Source organism: Dermacentor albipictus, unplaced genomic scaffold, assembly GCF_038994185.2.
Source record: "Dermacentor albipictus isolate Rhodes 1998 colony unplaced genomic scaffold, USDA_Dalb.pri_finalv2 scaffold_16, whole genome shotgun sequence".
NCBI classification, from domain to species: domain Eukaryota; kingdom Metazoa; phylum Arthropoda; class Arachnida; order Ixodida; family Ixodidae; genus Dermacentor; species Dermacentor albipictus.
Window position 1 is genome coordinate 12,614,419 of NW_027225570.1, and position 19,209 is coordinate 12,633,627.

A 19,209-nucleotide genomic window follows, 5' to 3' on the forward strand; every position below is an offset into this window, starting at 1 on the left:
CATCATACGCTTGTTACAAGGGTGCCCCTAGTAACATCGCTAACCACGGTTGTTAGTTCGGTTACACACACACACACAAAGAGATAGAGAAAATGGTGCATAGAAAGGCGGGGAGGTTGAACCGAGGCAGTTCCGGTTGGCTACCCTGCACGGGGGGAAGGGCGAAGGGGGATAAAAAGAGAAAGAGAGCGGAAGCGGGAGATAGAAAGAAATAGGGACGATCACGACCAAAGCGCGTACACTACACAGAGATAGGGGGTGGCGTTCGTACAGTCAATTGATTATAAGAGCTAATGCAGCTTTGAATAAACTCTACACATGGTCATTTGACAACCGTTTGACTATTATTGCGCAAAAACCTAAGGCCGTGTTATTTCGCGCTAAGAACACGCAAATTACTCTAGAGGAAGATTTGCCAATGAACAACTCTAAAATTGAACTTGTACACTCGGTAAAATTGCTAGGTGTATTTTTTAACATACTATGACGTGGCAGAGACATATAGATTTTCTTGCTAGTAAGCTTTTACACATCACGGGAATATTTTATTCCTTGAACTGTCTTCTTCGTTATTAAGTGCTTGTTCTATAATTCTCTTTTTCTCAGCCATTTAAATTATTGTTGTTCTGTCTGGGCTACCACTTCTGACACAAATATGAACGGGCTGTACATACTGCAAAAGAAGGCTCTTCGCGCTATTTGCAATAAACTATACGATTTCCCTTCAGCTTATTTATTTCATAAACTTGACACACCGAAAGTACAGGCCCTTTTAAATTATCGTTTAGTGCTTGCGTAGAAAAATGAACAGAAAAAGAACATAAACTACATTACTTTTATGCCTAACGTTAAACTACACGAAACTCCATGCAGCACAAGAATGCCAGAGTACTGGCACGTACCAAGACCGCGCACAAACTATGGATCACAAATGCTATGCTCTAGGCTACCTCGGTCATTAAACGATCTTATTGTTAACAAAATTGATATTGCAACTTGTTCTACTCCTGATATTCCTGATTTTTTTCTCTCATATGTGAGTTGTACTAGGCCTATTTGCTTTTGAAGTGCAGTGAGATTTTGTTTTTGCTTGCTTGCTCACATCTTGCTTTTGTTGTATTTTGTTCCTCGCCTGATTTGCGATGCGTTTGCATGATATGTTGTAGTGCTTGAATATGTAAGTACTTGGGAAAACTGTATTTCCGCTCTGCTGCTCCCTTATTTTTTTGTATTAAGGGTATTTGGGGCTGGTCAAGCTGCTACGAGCAGCCTCTTTCCCCACTTAACCCCCGCAAAGCTGTGTTTAGTTTCTATGGAAATAAAACATACATACATACATACATACATACATACATACATACATACATACATACATACATACATACATACATACATACATACATACATACATACATACATACATGTATGCATGCATGCATGCATACATACATACATACATACATACATACATACATACATACATACATACATACATACATACATACATACATACATACATACATACATACATACATACATACATACATACATACATACATACATACATACGTACATACGTACATACATACATACATACGTACATACATACATACATACATACATACATACATACATACGTACGTACATACATACATACATACATACATACATACATACATACATAACGTGGATTTTCTGTGGGAGCACTGACCTCAAGCTTTCAGCTCTGCTAGTGGACGATTGTCCAGGTGGTCTATTACTCTGCACAGCACTTGTTTCTGAACACTATATCACGGGCAGACACCGATAGTATGTGCGAGCGTCTCATCGATGTTGCATGTCGCGCGCGTGGGGCTGTTGGCCGTTCCAAGAAGGCGAAACAATGGTTAACCGGCTAACCAGGGGCAATGCGACCATGGTTGCCGTTAACTTTGATTAGGGCAGTTACAAGGCAGGCAAATCGGTGGTTAGTATGCTAACCGCACTTGACGCCAAACCAATCTTGGCGGCCTCGGTTGAGCTCAGCCATCAGCTCGCTAACCAAGTTCTCAGATGGCGGATCTATCGTCGTCGGAGTGCAGCACGGGCTCCTGACAGTCTGCCTCCCAAAAGCGCGTCAGCCAGCCTGATCCGACAAAGACTGGGCTGATAAGAATATGGGAGGACAATGTGCCCGCAGGACGCTAGAACATCCGGACTGCCCACCTGTACGCCTTGCAAACTGACAGTAATGGCTATTTATCCTCGTCTACCACAAGATGTACTCAAGCTAAACCGACCCAACACCTCAAAGAACACAGACATTACTGCGATAATTTCAAGTATTCACTTTTTCTGAGTGCAGTGTTGGAAGCATTTTCTCCAATCAACGTGAGGACAACCGCACGTCCACCAAATATTTCCTCTATGTAGTACCAAAAAACATGCGCTCGCCAAGAATAAAGTAAAAGTAAAGAACCGACGTTTCGGGCCCCGTACGAGTGCCTTGATCACAGCGAAGATGTAAGCATGGGCGCACGGCTATTTATGGGTCTGGTGGCGCAGTATTCGGGTGTATATTTCGGGAAGATTACCTCGCGTCCTGTTTATTGTGTGTCTAGCGATTGGATGTAAAATAATTCTAAAAGCAAACGAGCAGATAAGTGTTTTTGTTTTTTTGCTATGATGGCTGCCGAGTCCCAGTCAAAGATGCGTCCGGTTAGTTTGTGGGAGCAGGGTCATTTTTTTGCTGATCCCTTCAGGCTTACTAGTTATAATAGCCACCAAAATGTGGCGTCTCCGTGTCCCTTGCCCAAATCGCAAAAGAAAAACACTTATCTACCCGTTTGCTTTTACAATCATTTTACATCCAATCACGAAACACACGATAAAAAGGACGAGGGGTAATCTTCCTGGGATATACACCCGAACACTGCGCCACCTCACCCATAAATTACCGCGCGCCCATGCTTACATCTTCATTGTGATCAAAGGACACGTACGGGGCCCGAAACGTCGGTTCTTTATTTTGATATTATTTTTAACGAGTGCACGTTTTTTGGCACCATTATGTTCCTCGCCAGACGAGTTTTCGACAAACACTTGACTACCTCTATGTGCTATCTGATTAGATTTGCTCTTCTTGAAATGATTCATTATAAAATAATGTAAACGGTTATTTCCTTTCCTATTTTACGGTGACCTTACCCGTGTCACAAGTGCCGTTCAGCTTTATTTTTTATAGAATAAGAGTTTGTTTTTGTTCTTTATCTTACTGCGTTTCCACTATTCCCGCCCCGTCTTCGTGCTCGTGGCATGCCTCGTAGTGCCAGAGCGCTGTTAGTGAGATTAAGAATTGGCTCTGTGTTGGTGCACAAACGCTTATCGTCAACTTCGTGCGGACAGTCCGTCGTATATACGTCCTGTGGCTCCTGTGAAACGATTGAGCACTTTATATTGGAGTGTCCCGTTTTCGTCACACAATGTGCTCAGCTAATCAGGGAATATGGACTGATTGGATGCAAGTGTACGACCCTTGACGATTGCCTGTTTTCGAGAGGGAGTGCTGCTCAACGCGACCAGGCCCATAGAGCGCTGCTAACTTTCATGCAGAAAACTGATTTGGCCTCCCGATTATAGACATTCTTTTTCCGTGTTCTTGCTTTCGTTCGTCCGTGTTTTGGTGATTTATTGATTTCCTATTTTCTTTCCTATTTGTTTGTTTCCTATCTTTTTCGGCCTCTTCTGTTTTCATTTCCTCCTCCCGAAAGAGTAGGCAGGCATTGCGCCCCTCTTGGTGGCAGTTCTCAGCTTGCTCCCTCCCAGTTTCCTTTGTGTGTTTGTATGTTTCCATATCTAATAATAACAATATTAATAATAATAGTAATATTAATTGTGAAAGCAATTATATGGACACTCCAAGCGCATTCCTGCTGTCGCCGTCGCCGTGAGGTTCCGTATAAAATTCAAGGGCGATAACAGCGTTGCCGCGCGGCCTACGCTGTTTGTGCGAGTGAAATCATTCGAGGGGAGCCGACAAACGCGACTCAACCTCACCCGCGCGAAAGAGAAGAAAGTGGGGAGGAAGCGCGCAGTCTTCTGTCGCACTCGAGGCGTCCAACGTTGCGAGGCGCCGAGGGTAGGGGATGGCAGTGGGCCGGCGTTCTACTCCGGCTGCAACTGCGCATACGGGGGCTGCGTGCAGTCGCGCGGCCGTATCTTGAGAGCGATATGCGGTGGGGGCAAAGTGGTGGTGCGTCGGCGGCTCGCAGCTCTTTGCGTGTGGTGGATTGTCGGCGCTCACATTGCGTTAAAGCTATAGACAACACGAATGTCACTTCGCTCGCTGCTGCAGCCGCGTTTCCTCACGCCAGTGTTTCGACGAGTTCCGCTGTCATCGAGTGAGATGTGTTCCTGTTATTAACGCGATAGCGTTAAGGAGCTCGTGTCGCAGAAAAGCCGGTGTCGTCGGCGTCGGTGTCGGCGTCAGCGTTTTGCGGCGTTGACCGTGAGCGATAAATCACGGTAGGCACTCCATAAATAAAAAGCAACTTCCAAGATGGGCTGGGTGGGAATCGAACCAGGGTCTCCGGAGTGTGAGGCGGAGACGCTACCACTCAGCCACGATTTCGATGCTTCCAAAAGGTACAAACGCGCCTCTAGTGAATGCGGTGTTGCCTTCGAAACGAGCCGTGGAAAGTTATACTGTGGTGTATATCGGTAATTATGAACATGTAACTTACAGAAGTCGCAATTACACGAGTAGCGAAGTGCGTTTCGCTGCATTTCTTCTGCGCTTTCCGCACACGGAGAGCCATCTTGCGGCAAACACAGAAGACCCCCTCCTCTCCATGTACGGCGCTGCCCCGACAGATGGCGCGCCACGCGCGCATTGGAGCTGTCGCGGCTCGGACTCTCTCCCCTGACAACGCTTCGCCTTCTCCCTCTGTAGAATCAAGCGTCCTTCCTTTCTTTAGATCACTATCTCTCTATCTCTCTGCCCGTGCCGATCAGGGCGTTTGGCTGGCGTGCATCATTTCCCCCTCCGGGATACCGAGTTCTTTGGTTCGCTCCGCTTGCTCAGGCGCACGTTTCGTTGCTGCGCCGAACGCCGCGTTGCTCGACCATATGGTTTGACGCTCACCGCGTCTGATGCGGGGCGCCTCGTAAGTGATGGCTGCCCTGTAGCCCATTGTCTTACACCCATTGGCGGGTCGACGGGAACGCTATCGCGTTCCACTCTTGAAGGCGAAGCTTAAGCGTCCTCCAATTTTTTTTGTGCCGGCGTTAGACAACGCTTGTTTATTTAGTTAGTATGCCTAGGTTCACACGTTTATAAGGCCGATAAAAGTACTATGCTTAATTTTCATAGCTGCTTATTAATTTGCTATCGCAATCGATGATTCGCCTTTCGGGTGAAACGGCGACTTTTTTGCTTCTTCATGCTTCAAGACGGCAATAGACCCACATGCGTTCGAAATTTTTCCCAAAGCTTTCCTCCTTGAAGTGTTAACGTGTATGTGACGCGTTTATCTGAGCAAATATATTGGTGGAAATTTTGAAGGCGGTAATTTTTGTTGAGGCTTAACTTTTCACAAGTATGCGCCCACCGGAAAGAGGCAGTTGAACGTTCGAACTTCGTGGTACAAAGCATCAAAAGCTGAATACTGCAATGTCCGGTTGTCTGCGAAGATAGCCTTTTCTTTAAACTGCTCTATCGGTACATACAACCTAGGCTTATGTTAGGTGTATTGGCCATTTCGTAGCGGAGCTTAAAATTAATAACCCTAATCCCTAGCTTTTTCCATTTATTCCTTTATAATTGAACAATATAGTGAAAAAAAATAACATTGGTTTCTGCTGACACAACTTCTTTACAGGTCACAATATTTCAAGAACTTTCTGCGAGTCTATCAGGTGCAATATCTTGAAAGTTTAGATTAGATAAAGAAGGGCATTATAGTGCGCGCAATCTCACATGTCATTGCTTAGAGTTCTCTGGCCTTCTGTAAAACAGCGAACCCCCTGCCAGAATTGAATGGCACACCGCTTTTTGAAGAATAAAATTTGAAGGTGAACAACCGTAATGTGTTGTCCCGCCTCAGGTGAAAAAAAAAACTAAAGAAGTACGCGAAGCAAAACTAGACAAAGTTCAGCACCATGGCAACATTATAAAACGCTGAACCGCAATCCCCGATGAGTACGACAATACTAAAATCATCCGGCCTCTAACACGTAAGAAACCTCTTAATAAATGATGTGGTTCAGCAATTGGGAATTAACAATATTTCCATGTCTTGCGTTTCTTACCTAAGAATAATGACGCCGTTGAGCTCTATAGCTGTGGGGTTTCATGAGAAGAAAGGCAAGTTGATAAGAAATTTTTAGAAACAAGATGGGAACCTACCCGTAAATGTGTTCCCTCTCATGGTTGCGATTTTCAGTAAACCCGTGGGAGTATGTGCATTTTTTTGCTGATCCCTTCAGGCTTAATAGTTATGATAGTCGCCAAAATGTGGCGCCCCCGTGTCCCTTGCCCAACCCGAGCCTGGGTCCTAGCCGCGACATATTAGACCTTGCGCAGTTGAGCGCACGTTCGTCAGAACGAATTATTCGGTTACAAAGCAGTTTGCTACATTAACATTTGTTTAATATTACTTCACATCAAATCCAACCCCATCATATTATCTGCATAATGACTTGCGAGCTGCGGCATGATGCATATTATTAGCCAGCATATGCAGTGTACGGCTGTTTAGTTCTGCGTATTTGTCGATTCATATTCACTACTGTGTAAAGTAAGGCTTGAGAGCTAGTAAAGCCGTGTAAAGCTTTATTGCAAGGCGTTGCCCACTTTCTGTATTTCCTAACTTTCTCTCGCCGACATTCCAAAGGTGCTCGCGATATCGACCTTACGCCCGATTAGGCCTCTGCCCAGTAACGTCACCGGCGTGGCACGTACGTCGGTCAGGTGAGGGGGTTTCCTCGCCGGTTTCACCTCGAAAACGGGACTGTGGCGACGTTAGGAGCATGTACTGACGTCACTAGCGACCAGGTTTTTTTTTTTTTTTTTTAGGAGAAACCGACGAGGACCCGCTGTCTCCGGACAGTTACCGGTCCCATGAATGTGACGGGGCTGGGCGTATGACATCTGTGTGAATCGCGTCTGAGTAACTGTAAAGAATGCGACAAGATACCATAAAATTTCTAGAGAGCTTTTTACAGCGGCCCTGTTTCTCGAAAGGTGGTTCACTATGTATCACGAGTAACTACGCAGGAATATATATTACCGTGAGTCTCACTTCTCGCAGTGTAATGAATGTGCTTTCTGTATTTACGGATGCGAGGTGGTATGCTGGACTGCAACCACCAGGCTAGCGACCCCTCAAAGTTCATTTGCCGCATGATGATGTAAGATACAACAATATGCGTAAGTGCATTACGTACGGGAAAGCTGGAACGAAAATGGTTCTTCATTGCATAATGTCACGCTCTGAATGTGCGATTCGTACGTTATTGCCTTAGTACCTCGCATGCAAAGTTAAAGATACAGCAGAAATAGAGACGATAACGAGCCCTATATTGAAACCAATATGAAGACCTTCATCTAAATGCTTCATGAAATACTGACCTTCTATGGGCAGGGAAAGCCTACCTTTGAGTAAACGTTTCTTGGGCGAGAGGTGTCGAGGCATGGCCACGCATGTCATGAAGGAAAGAACAAAAATATTTTTCTCATTTCTTAGTGAACTTTGTCCTAAGCTCTGCCAAGGTAGCCCTGCCTCCCTCTGATTTCCCTATATTCGAATTGTAGCCGGCATATGTGACAGCTGGTAAATAAGTTCACCCAGTGAGAATGAGGAGGCTGATTTTCCGTTCACAATGACACGGTGTAAAGCATTCCCGCAACAGCCCACAGTGGCCTCAAAAATCAGTGAGCATATCGCTAGAGAAAAGTTCTTCTATTTCTAAGAAATGGTATGAGAAAAAAAATGGCCGTTTGGCATGATGTCAGACCGCGTTCCTCGTCATTTCGCTCGCCTCCGCTCGCTTCGCCAGCTACGTCGCTTGCCTGAAAACATGTCGGAGGATTGAAAAGGAGAGCTCGCGTGCGCCGCAACCACAGTTGAGGGGCAGTATGGACGGCGACAATTCTTATAAACAGGAGGAGGCCTGGAATCGACATCGGAACGAGATGAAGAGGAAACGAATCGCCCAGGAAACAGGAACAGCGCGCCGAACGACTGGCTTAATGCCGCAACATAGCTAGACAACCCGACTAACCTGGACTTGCAATCAAGATTAACCAAGGCTAACCATACTATGCCTTACCTTCCGCTAAGTATATCCCGGCACAGCCGAGTTAAGCCACTGTCAATTTTTCGGCTTTGGCTGCACACACGGTTAAATGACGTGGACGCATCGTCAAAACAACGCTCAATACCATCAGAGCGTTCTGCTTTTCGGCTGCAGACGGGAATGTCACACGCGGGCTTACTATAAGAGCACTAGCATTCCTGCTGAGCTCCTGTGTGTATGTGCTAGTCTGTTGGTAATGGATCGTAAAAGTCGTGCTAACGTTATTGCGTATTTCGCTGGGTGTTGATTGACACCGACCATTGCCCGTTGGCGTTATCTCGCGCGCCATCTAGGTTCGATGCCTGCAACGCCACTGTCGGTGCTCCTTGTCGCGCAAGCATTATGAGACGCCTGTCGCTGTCGGGGTGCTATTTCTTCTGCCGAACGGCACTTGCCTTGCGTGATGCGTCGCGGTAACACGTCGCACCAGCGTGTAGTTCTACAACCATCCGAGGAGTTCCAACGCGCCGCTAAATCTTGCTATCGCGTTCAATACTTTTCGTATTGGGCAAAACTTGTTTTTTTCTTTTTTTTAGAGCAAAGCTGTGAGTTTCTAATTGGTGGGAATTTTTAGTGTCCGCGCACGTGGTGGTCGCACAAATTGTAGGTGGAAGGAATTGCATTTGAGTTCCCGCGTAACAGAGTTACGTTTTCTCGTATATTCGAGTTACCATCCGATGGTATACTATCAGCAGGTTCTGTCTAAATTGTACTTTACAAATTTTATTAAACATTTTTCTTTGTGAAATTCCATTTCTTCAATAACGCACGTGCGCTAAGCGAAGGGCCCCCATGAATGAGGATGTGTGTTGTGCTAACGGTTCCGCCCCATAGCGGCTGCCGCCGCTCAGGCCGACCTCAACCGCGGCTGAAAGGGCTGCTCAAAATGGCTGTCATTCAGTTTCCTTGCCACAGATTTATGTTTTCCAGTGTAATGGAATAGCCGTACGCACCTATCCTATCTACAGCTTGTGCGTAATTCGTACTTTACGCATTTCTCTCGAATTATTGTCATGATCATCACAAAACTTTATTCAGCATTGCCATTTTTTGGCCGTGTTGGTAAACCGACTTGGAAAGCATATTTAGCGCCAGCAAACAAGGACAGAAGGAAGACGACACCACAATGCGCTGAGTTCAACTTTGACAGCTTTATTTATCTTTATCTTTTAACATAAACAACAGCGTTGTTGAAGTTGAAAGATAAAGATAGATAGATAGATAGATAGATAGATAGATAGATAGATAGATAGATAGATAGATAGATAGATAGATAGATAGATAGATAGATAGATAGATAGATAGATAGATAAATAGATAGATAGATAGATAGATAGATAGATAGATAGATAGATAGATAGATAGATAGATAGATAGATAGATAGATAGATAGATAGATAGATAGATAGACAGACAGACAGACAGATAGATAGATAGATAGATAGATAGATAGATAGATAGATAGATAGATAGATAGATAGATAGATAGATAGATAGATAGATAGATAGATAGATGGATGGATGGATGGATGGATGGATGGATGGATGGATGGATGGATGGATGGATGGATGGATGGATGGATGGATGGATGGATGGATGGATGGATGGATAGATAGATAGATAGATAGATAGATAGATAGATAGATAGATAGATAGATAGATAGATAGATAGATAGATAGATAGATAGATAGATAGATAGATAGATAGATAGATAGATAGATAGATAGATAGATAGAGAACGTCAACAACCAAGTTATTGAAGTTAGCACATTCTGGTATCGTCTGTCTTCTGTCCTAGTTCGCTGGCGCAAATATGCTTTCCAAAACTTTATTGTTGTTTCTCGTGATATTTGCTTTTAGGCATGCATTTACTGTTAAACATTCGTTTAGCTGCGCATGGCCGAGGGCCTCCAATAGTGAGGAGTCCCGTGCACACGTGCGTGCGCACGTGACCTACGTCGCTTGTGCTGGTGGCACCTATGTAACATCGCGTAACGTCGGCTGTGCTTGCCTAGCATCGGCAAAAGTTTCGCGGCACGTGCACCTTCACGGAGTGGAACGGAGGCGCAAATTTTTTTCTGCTCAAGCTTACCCAGAATGCTTATGCGACGCCGTCTTGCTTCCTCGTCGAGCCCGTGGAATCCCGTCTTTATGAAGCGTGGTTTGAGAGGGCAGATAGAGGAAACTTGGTTCTAATGCATTGATTGCCTGCTAGATGGTTAGAAGGCAAGAAACAATATAAGACGAATAGGACATCAAACTGAAGGAGAAGCTTGCGATTGAGCGCATGCCCCTCTCGGTCATGAAGCTGCAAGTTCATGGGCTCCTAAATACTTCATGGTTTACGTCGACAAGAGGAACCACTCTCTAATGCGAGCTCGACTCGATTCAATAGACCTTTTCATCGGACGAGGAGGACAACAGTCAAAGTAGACGCTGAATTTATCTGCACATAACAGTTTCAAAAGTTTGTCAAAGTAAATTGCACTACTTATTCTCTATTATAACGGTACCCACACTGTTACAATCATCTCTTATGTTTTTTTAACTATTAATTGCTGCTAACTCCCAACTTAGTATTATTTATTTATTTATAGAATACTGTCAATCCCCCATGGGGATTTTTACAGGGGTGAGCAACAAGTGACATCAATTAATACTACTAAAACAACCAATAAGTGAGTACATAATGATTGGAGACTATTCAAGAATAGCGGTAGTACATTCATACATAAAATACACACAACAAAACCCATGTGCATCAACCAGCAGGAAAAAAAAAATGCAGGGTAGAAGGCATCATTCAAATACAGACTGCACAGAACAAAGAGTGTAGGTAAGTGCTTTCCTAGCACAAACTGAATCGGGATGGATTGCATGACGAAAGCAATTTGGTTACTTATATTAACAACTTTTAGGCTCATGCAGCATGCTAAGCTAAATACATAAACTTTGCTAGTGTTGGCTGCTGTTTTGTGACTACATCCAGTGCATTCCATTCACGAATTGAGCGTGGGAAGAAAGAATAACGAAACGTATTATTAATAAACGGATATTCTACAAGTTCCCATGCGTGCCGTCTTCTAGTCGGTCTGGTATCACGAAATTTCAAGTAAGAGTCGGGGTCTATACGGAATGATCTATGCAATAGTTGGTATACAAATTTGAGCCGAAAAAGCTTTGCGCGACTTTCAAGGGTAGCTAGACCAGCAAGCTGTAACAGAATAGTAGGTGAATCGAGGCGTCCGTATCTGTTAAAGATAAAACGCACCGCTTTCCGCTGCACCCATTCCAAAATGGCGATATCGTTCGCAGTGTGAGGGAACCAGACAATACTGGCGTTATCCAAGACTGGGCGGACAAAAGTGACCTATGCATGAAGCTTTGTTTCATGTGTACAATATGACAAGGCCCGTTTATTGAAGAACAGTTTATTTAATGCTTTATTTAACACTTGACGCACGTGCTCTGTCCAGCTGAGATTAGACGATATTATGAGACCTAGATATTTATACTGGTTTACACTTCGAAGTGGCACATCGTTAAAGTGATATGGAAAATCCAGCTTAGACGCTTTCTTTGTAATGGACATGAATACGGTTTTATCAGTGTTTATTGTCATTTGCCAGTCTATGCACCATTGAGCTATTTTATTCAAGGCAATATTTAATTTCACCTGGTCGTCGCGGTGTCGTACTTCATTATAGAGCATGCAGTCATCAGCAAAGAGCCTAAGTTTCACGTCAGCATATTTAGTTGTGTCATTTATAAATAGTAAAAACAAAACTGGAGCTAATACAGATCCCTGGGGAACGCCTGATAACACATGAGCAAGGTCGGAGGAGTGAGAGCCGAATTGTACAAATTGGTAGCGGCCAGTTCAGTAATTAGTAATCCATTGGTAAATTGGGCCATCACCTATTATGTAATTAAGTTTAAGGAGTAGTTTAGTGTGCGAAACGCGGTCAAACGCCTTCGAGAAGTCGAGAAAAATGACGCTAGTTTGAATGCGCTCGTTAATGCCGAGGGCCAGGTCATGCAGTTTTCGACAAGCTGTGTAACAGTGGATAATCCAGATCTAAAGTCATGCTGATTCATGTGGAGGATATTGTTCGACTCAATAAAACTTATGAGGTATTTTAATACATTGTGCTCTAGAATGTTGCTGCAAGTGCAAGTGATAGAAATAGGCCGGTAATTAGAAGGAGACGCTGCATTACCAGATTTAAGTACGGGAGTAATTTTTTCGATTTTCCATTCACCCGGAAGGCAACAGTCTTTCAAAGATTTGGAATATATTAGATAAAGATATCTGCTGACTGGCTCCGCGTACCGTCTCAAAAAGCTGTTGGGAATTGCGTCTGGACCGCTACTTTTCTTTTCATTGATGCCTAATAGGAGTGAAACACCCGCCGTGGTTGCTCAGTGGCTATGGTGTTAGGCGGCTGAGCACGAGGTCGCGGGATCGAATCCTGGCCACGGCGGCCGCATTTCGATGGGGGCGAAATGCGAAAACACCCGTGTACTTAGATTTAGGTGCACGTTAAAGAACCCCAGGTGGTCGAAATTTCCGGAGTCCCCTACTATGGCGTGCCTCATAATCAGAATGTGGTTTTGGCACGTAAAACCCCATAGTTTAATTTTTTTTTTCCAGGAGTGAAAGAATACCTGCCTCCGATAAAGTAGGCGTGCCTAGCAATCAATTATCCCAATTGTAAAAGGAAGGATTCATTTGCGCAGTACCATTATCAGTTGTGAAAACAGAACAAAAATAGTCGTTAAAATCATGAGCTCTAGCCTGATCTAGCGCATCTTGTTAAGTTGGATTAGTCCGCTTTGCATTCATATACTGCCAGAATTTGTGAGGCGCGTTCTTAATAAACTCGTGCAATGTAGAGCCACTGAATTTCTGTTTAGCATTGCGCACTTGTTCCTGAAGTAATCTTGTAAGGGAATTTACTTGAGAATGGTAGCCTGTAACATTCCCTTGCTTGCTAGTTTTTCGTAACCTCTTGATTTTACGTTTAGTATGAATTATTTCACGCGTGATCTACGGATTGCGTTTGCGAGTTGATTTGTACACAGTTGGGACGAAATTTCGCATACAGTGCATTGTTTCGTGTTGTTCACGTAAAGAATACGATCGAGCCAAATGCCAGTCAACACAGAACGCCGTTGCTTTATTTGCTCAACTATATATACGTTGTGGGTAGGAGAGGGAACACGTTTAAGATAGCTTTCGAGGGCATGTTCGATCGTTAGTGGGCATGCGCAGTAATGCCGAGTTGAACATGATGTGTATGTCTTTATAAAACACGATACATCCTGTTTTCTGTATAAACACGAAAGTGAAAGTATTATCGAAAGGTATTACGAGGGGTTACGAACATTGCTTAAAATTGCTGCCGTATTGGAGGCGCTGTGGCGGTCTTCTTTGCCGTGTTGATCTCCTCAAAAGCGGACTTGTCTCATTTGATATCGCCGGTGCACCTCCGTTTGACGACGTATGTTCGTTTACAATGCCGTCGTTGTCGCTTTCGTCGTCCGTGGAATCTCCGGTGGATGACTCCATGCTGAAAGGTTCGGCTGTCGCAAGAAGGTGCTGCCGGTTCCGACGCAGAATTTTGCCGTCTTCTGTCTCTACTCGGTAGGACCTTGGTTGCTCCGCTCGCATCACTCTGGCTTTGGTATCCCATCGGTCTCCGCGCACTCGCACGACTTGTCCTTTCCGTAAAGGAGCCAGGGAGCGTCTCGGCTGTTCCGTCTGTCGATGCTTCCTCACGGACGTGCTTGGTACTTCCGCAAAATCCGGCAATGGCGTTCGAAGCCGTCGACCAAATAGCAGTTCACCCGGCGATCTGCCGTCTTCCAGCGGACATGACCTGTAACCGAGCAATCCTAGCCAGAAGTCCTCTCTTCCTTCGGTTGTCTTTTTAAGGATTCTTTTTACCACCTGAACCCCTTTCTCGGCCAAGCCATTTGAGCGTGGAAACCACGGGCTTGAAGTGACATGCTTGAAATCGTATCTTTCTGAAAAGAGCAGAAACTCGCGGCTGGAGAATTGCGGTCCGTTGTCAGTGCAAACTTCTTTTGGTATGCCGTGTCTAGCAAATATTGCGCTTAGTTTATCAATTACACCGGCTGCTGACGTGTCCTGCAACTGCTCAACCTCGGGAAAATTAGACAACACATCATACGCACAAAGATACGATTTTCCAGCGTACTGGAAGATGTCAACACCAATCCTACACCAGGCATGCGCAGGCACTGGGCGGATAAGAAGGGGTTCGCTGTGTTGCTTGTAAGCGTACTTCTGGCATACTGAGCATTTTTTTATCACATTTTCGACATCAGTGTTCATACCGGGCCAGAAAACCAAACGACGCGCACGTTCTTTGCACTTATTTAGTCCCATGTGGCCTTCATAGATTCTTCTTAACATTTCTTGGCGCATGCTGGTTGGCACCACGACCTTGCACCCTTTTAGTAGCACCCCGCTTACGGCTGACGGTTCACTTTCGAAATGCTTAAGCCGTCCCTGCACAGGTTGGTTCTTCTGAAGGCACGTGACGACACTATGCAAGTAGCTGTCATTTCGCGTTTCTTTTGATAGGCGCCCTAACGTGGCATCGCTTACAAGTGACGATACAACACCTACGGCGTGAATCTCGATGTCTTCTTCTGCTTCATCCTTTTTCGGTTTTCCTACAGAGGCACGCGACAGCAGGTCTGGCAGCACGAACTGCTTTCCTGGAACAAAATGCAGAGTGAAATTGTATTTTAGTAAACGTAGAAAGAAGCGCTGCAGTCTCGGGGGCATGTCAGCAATTGCCTTTTGCGAAATATTGATCAGGGGGCGGTGGTCTGTTTCGAGGATGACCGTGCGTCCATACACAAAATGGTGAAATTTCTCGCACCCGTATACCACAGCCAACGCCTCCTTCTCAATCTGTGAATATCGTTTTTGAGTTTCGGTAAGTACTCGCGAAGCATACGCAACAGGTTTCCAAGCGTCCCCGTAACGCTGTAGCAATGCTGAGCCGATGCCATTTTGCGATGCATCCGAAGCTATTTTAGTGTTACGCATCGGGTCGAAGATAGCCAGAACTGGCTGGCTACTTAAGGTTGCACAGATATTGTTCCATTCTGTGGCATGGTTATCCGTCCAATCGAAAACACTGTCTTTTCTTATCAGGTCTCGGAGTAACTTAGTTTTTTCTGTGAGGGCCGGTACAAACTTAGCGAAATAGTTGACGACACCTAGCATTCTATGAACTCCTTTCTTGTCCCTCGGTGGTGGTAGATGTAGAACTGATTCGACAGAATCAGGGCTTGGCCGTATGCAGTTTTCGGAAATAACATCGCCAAGAAAAGAAATTTCTGGCACGCCAATTTCACATTTTGAAGCATTGAATGTTAACCCCGCCTTACGCGCGGACTGAAGGACAGCTCGTAGCCTTTCGTCGTGCTCTTTTCTTGAAGAGCCCCATACTAGGATGTCGTCGACGTACACACATACACCAGGAATTCCGTCAAAGATCTTGTTCATGTACCTCTGAAATACTTCGGATGCATACGCTATGCCGAAAGGAAGCCTGAGTAAATGATAACGCCCAAACGGGGTCGAAAACGTGCACATTCTGGATGTTTCTTCATGTAACGGTATTTGATGAAATCCAGATTTGGCGTCTAGTCGTGAAAAATATCGTGCTCCCCCAAGCTCGCCTTCTATGTCATCGCGACGAGAAATCTAAGTGCTCCCGCTTGACACCTTCATTAATTTTCCTAGGGTCCATGCATATACGTAGCTGACCGTCCTTCTTGACGATAACTAACGGACTTACCCAGTCTGTTGGCTCTTCCACCTTGGCAATGATGCCTGCCTCGAGCATCCGGTCGAGTTCAGCCCGCAGTGGTTTCAGCAGCGCCAGGGGTACTCGTCTAGCCATCTGGACCGTCGGTACGGCGTCTTGTCGCAACACCATTTTGTGCATCCGCTGAAGGCATCCGGTGCCGGTGAAGACGTCGTTGTATTCCTGCATGAACTCTGTAGTTCCCTTTCTCGTCATTGCATCAACCGACCTAACGAAGAGCCCTAGGCGCTCGCTTGCTTCGAGACCAATAATCGCGCGCCCCTTCTTTACAAGGAAGAAGGGGACTTCAGTCGCCGTCTTGCCAACTGTGACCTTCAATCTGGCTACCCCGAAGTGCTTGATGATTCCTCCCCCATAGGAGCGTAGCACTGCATTACTTTCTCTTATTTGTGCCGCGGGCTGTAATGTGCGGCACATACCATACGGCAGAAGGTTCGCTTGCGCGCCGGTGTCCACTTTCAAGTTGATGTGCTTGCTGCCGACTAGTGCTTCTGCTACCCAGTCACGATGGCTTTTGACAGTATCTACCGATACGTCGAGAATCTGAAGTCTTCGTCAGCATTGACTTCTGCAACTTGCCTGTTGCTCTTGCATTGCACAGCAAAATGGTTCTTGCCTCCGCATTGTCTACAGGTGCGTCCAAACGCCGGACAATTCCTCACGCCGTGCTCCCGACCACACCTACTGCATTTAAATACTGGGGATGCAACAGTTTCATTTGGCCTTGCTTGGATACGGTCAACTTGGCGCTGTTCGCGTGCCCAAAGTTGATTTTGTGCATCTGACAACTCGGCGGATTTGCACACCTGCTCAGCTTTCGTCAGTGTCAATTCCTTGTCTCTTAGCAGCTTCTGGCGCACTCTGTCGTCGCTCGTTCCAAATACAATTTGGTCACAGATCATTGAATTTTCCATTACGCCGAAGTTGCACGATTTCGCCAGGTGCCTCAGGTCCCTCGCGAATGGTTCAAAGGGCTCACCTTCTGCTTGGACTCGTCGTCGAAATAGGTACCGCTCATGTATTTCATTCACCTGCGCTGCGCAGTACTCATCGCATTTCTTGATGACGGTCGCATAGTCCATTCTTTCGGCGTCTTCAGTGAAAATGAAGTTGTTGTAGATTTGCAACACATCTTCACCTCCCAAACTGAGCAGTAGGGCAGTCTTCGTGCTATCATTCCGAGGCTTGTCTCTTGGCACCGAGGCTGCTAGGAAAAGCTCGAATTTTTGCTTAAAAAGCTTCCATTGTTTGGCAATGTCGCCACTCAGGCGCAACAGTTCAGGAGGCTTTAAGAATTCCATCACGGGTGGCGGCGCACTTCTGACACCATGTTTCGTGTCGTTCACGTAAAGAATACGATCGAGCCAAGTGCCAGTCAACACAGGACGCCGTTGCTTTATTTGGTCAACTATATATACGTTGTGGGTAGGAGAGGGAACACGTTTAAGATAGCTTTCGAGGGCATGTTCGATCGTTAGTGGGCATGCGCAGTAATGCCGAGTTGAACATGATGTGTATGTCTTTATAAAACACGATACATGCATGACATGAAACTTGAATTTTAACCAAACCGCATCGATACTATAACGTTCATTGGTACAAAATTCTTGAAATTCAGGGTACTCGTGTGCAAGGTACGTCAATATAGCGTCACCATTGGCTCTGTTAAAGGCGGGTATTTAATTTAATTGGCCACGTATTGTAGGTGGGCTAGTGAGTGGCAATGAGCATAAGACCATTTTGTGGTCGGATAGTCCATCAAGTATGTCTACTTGCGACTCATTTAAAGGTAGACTGTTACTCACAAATACAAGGTCCAAGATGGAGGATGACGTTCCCTGTACACGAGTTGGGGCGGCAACGAGCTGATCAAGGTTAAAGCCAAGCATAATGTCCAGTGGTGTGCTTTGAGCTTTTGTTTCAGGGACAAGGGAACACCACTCTATCTCGGGAAGGTTAAAATCACCAGCAAGTACAATCGAGCCCCCGTTCACGTGCGATTGCATATAGTCAAGTAAAGATTCAAGGCACACGCTTTCGGCATTCGGGGGCCTGTAGAACACGCCCACTGTAGCGATCGTGTCTTGAAGATGCACGTATCACCACAGAGCTTCAGCATGTTTTACGTCGGGCATAGTAGAAAAGTGGATCCTTTCCTTAAAAAGAAGCGCGACAGCCCCACCGCGTGGTTCCCTGTCTTTGCGCACTATCGCATATCCTGGGGGTACAACTTCCTTATCGGAAATACCGGAATGCAGCCATGTTTCTGTGATACTGACGATATCAGGTGCATGTGCCAGGAGTATTTCTTCTAGCTGATCTACCTCATTAATGAGAATGTTTCAGTTAGCGTAGATTCCTCAAGCAATTATTTACCAATATACACGGTATCTCCGTGGCAGATTGTAAGCTTAAACACAGGCACACATATACCGTTGAAGCGTCCTCCTCAACCCCAGGGCAAACTCCAGCTATGTAGACTTAAATCACTTCAGTACGTCTCATGGAACCGTTTCCATCTTAGAATACGCCACGCGAGACGGAAAACAAGTACATGTAACTGTCACCGAGCATACAACAAGGAGCGATCGTCCATACCATGCATGGTGACATTCCATAGATGGCGCCTGCCTGCCTACGAAACATGACGGCACCTATCAAAAAAAAAGGTGTCAAGAAAAAAAAAGAGGGGGGGGGGCGAGGAAGCGCCTGTGCACTTTTAAAGCCAATTCATCTGATATTACGGCAGCAAATTAGGCTTCCGTCCTGTGCTACCACATCGCGGACACATATGGGCCACTTTCCAGCAAGCGAATCGAGCAATCGGGGTTAGCAAACCATTCAATTTGATGCTATCAAACTAATGAAGTGAAATATGGCACTCTCATGCCTTAATCCCTTTGGCAATCATGTGGATATTATTTGTATTTTGCCCCCTGACACGACCGTGTTTAAAGTCAAGGCTTTTTATATTGATATCTACGGCCTGTGTTTTA

The 19,209-nt window shown here is 45.4% G+C and overlaps 1 long non-coding RNA gene across 1 annotated transcript; it reads right to left on the minus strand.

Annotated features, from left to right (window-relative positions):
• Window positions 1–14,255: 14,255 nt before the first annotated feature.
• On the minus strand, window positions 14,256–17,582 carry LOC135921746 (uncharacterized). Its single transcript, XR_010570602.2, has 2 exons — window positions 16,184–17,582; window positions 14,256–15,089 (listed from the first exon to the last, which is right to left on the minus strand). It is a non-coding gene; the product is annotated as an uncharacterized lncRNA (long non-coding RNA).
• Between the last annotated feature and the right edge of the window lie 1,627 nt (window positions 17,583–19,209).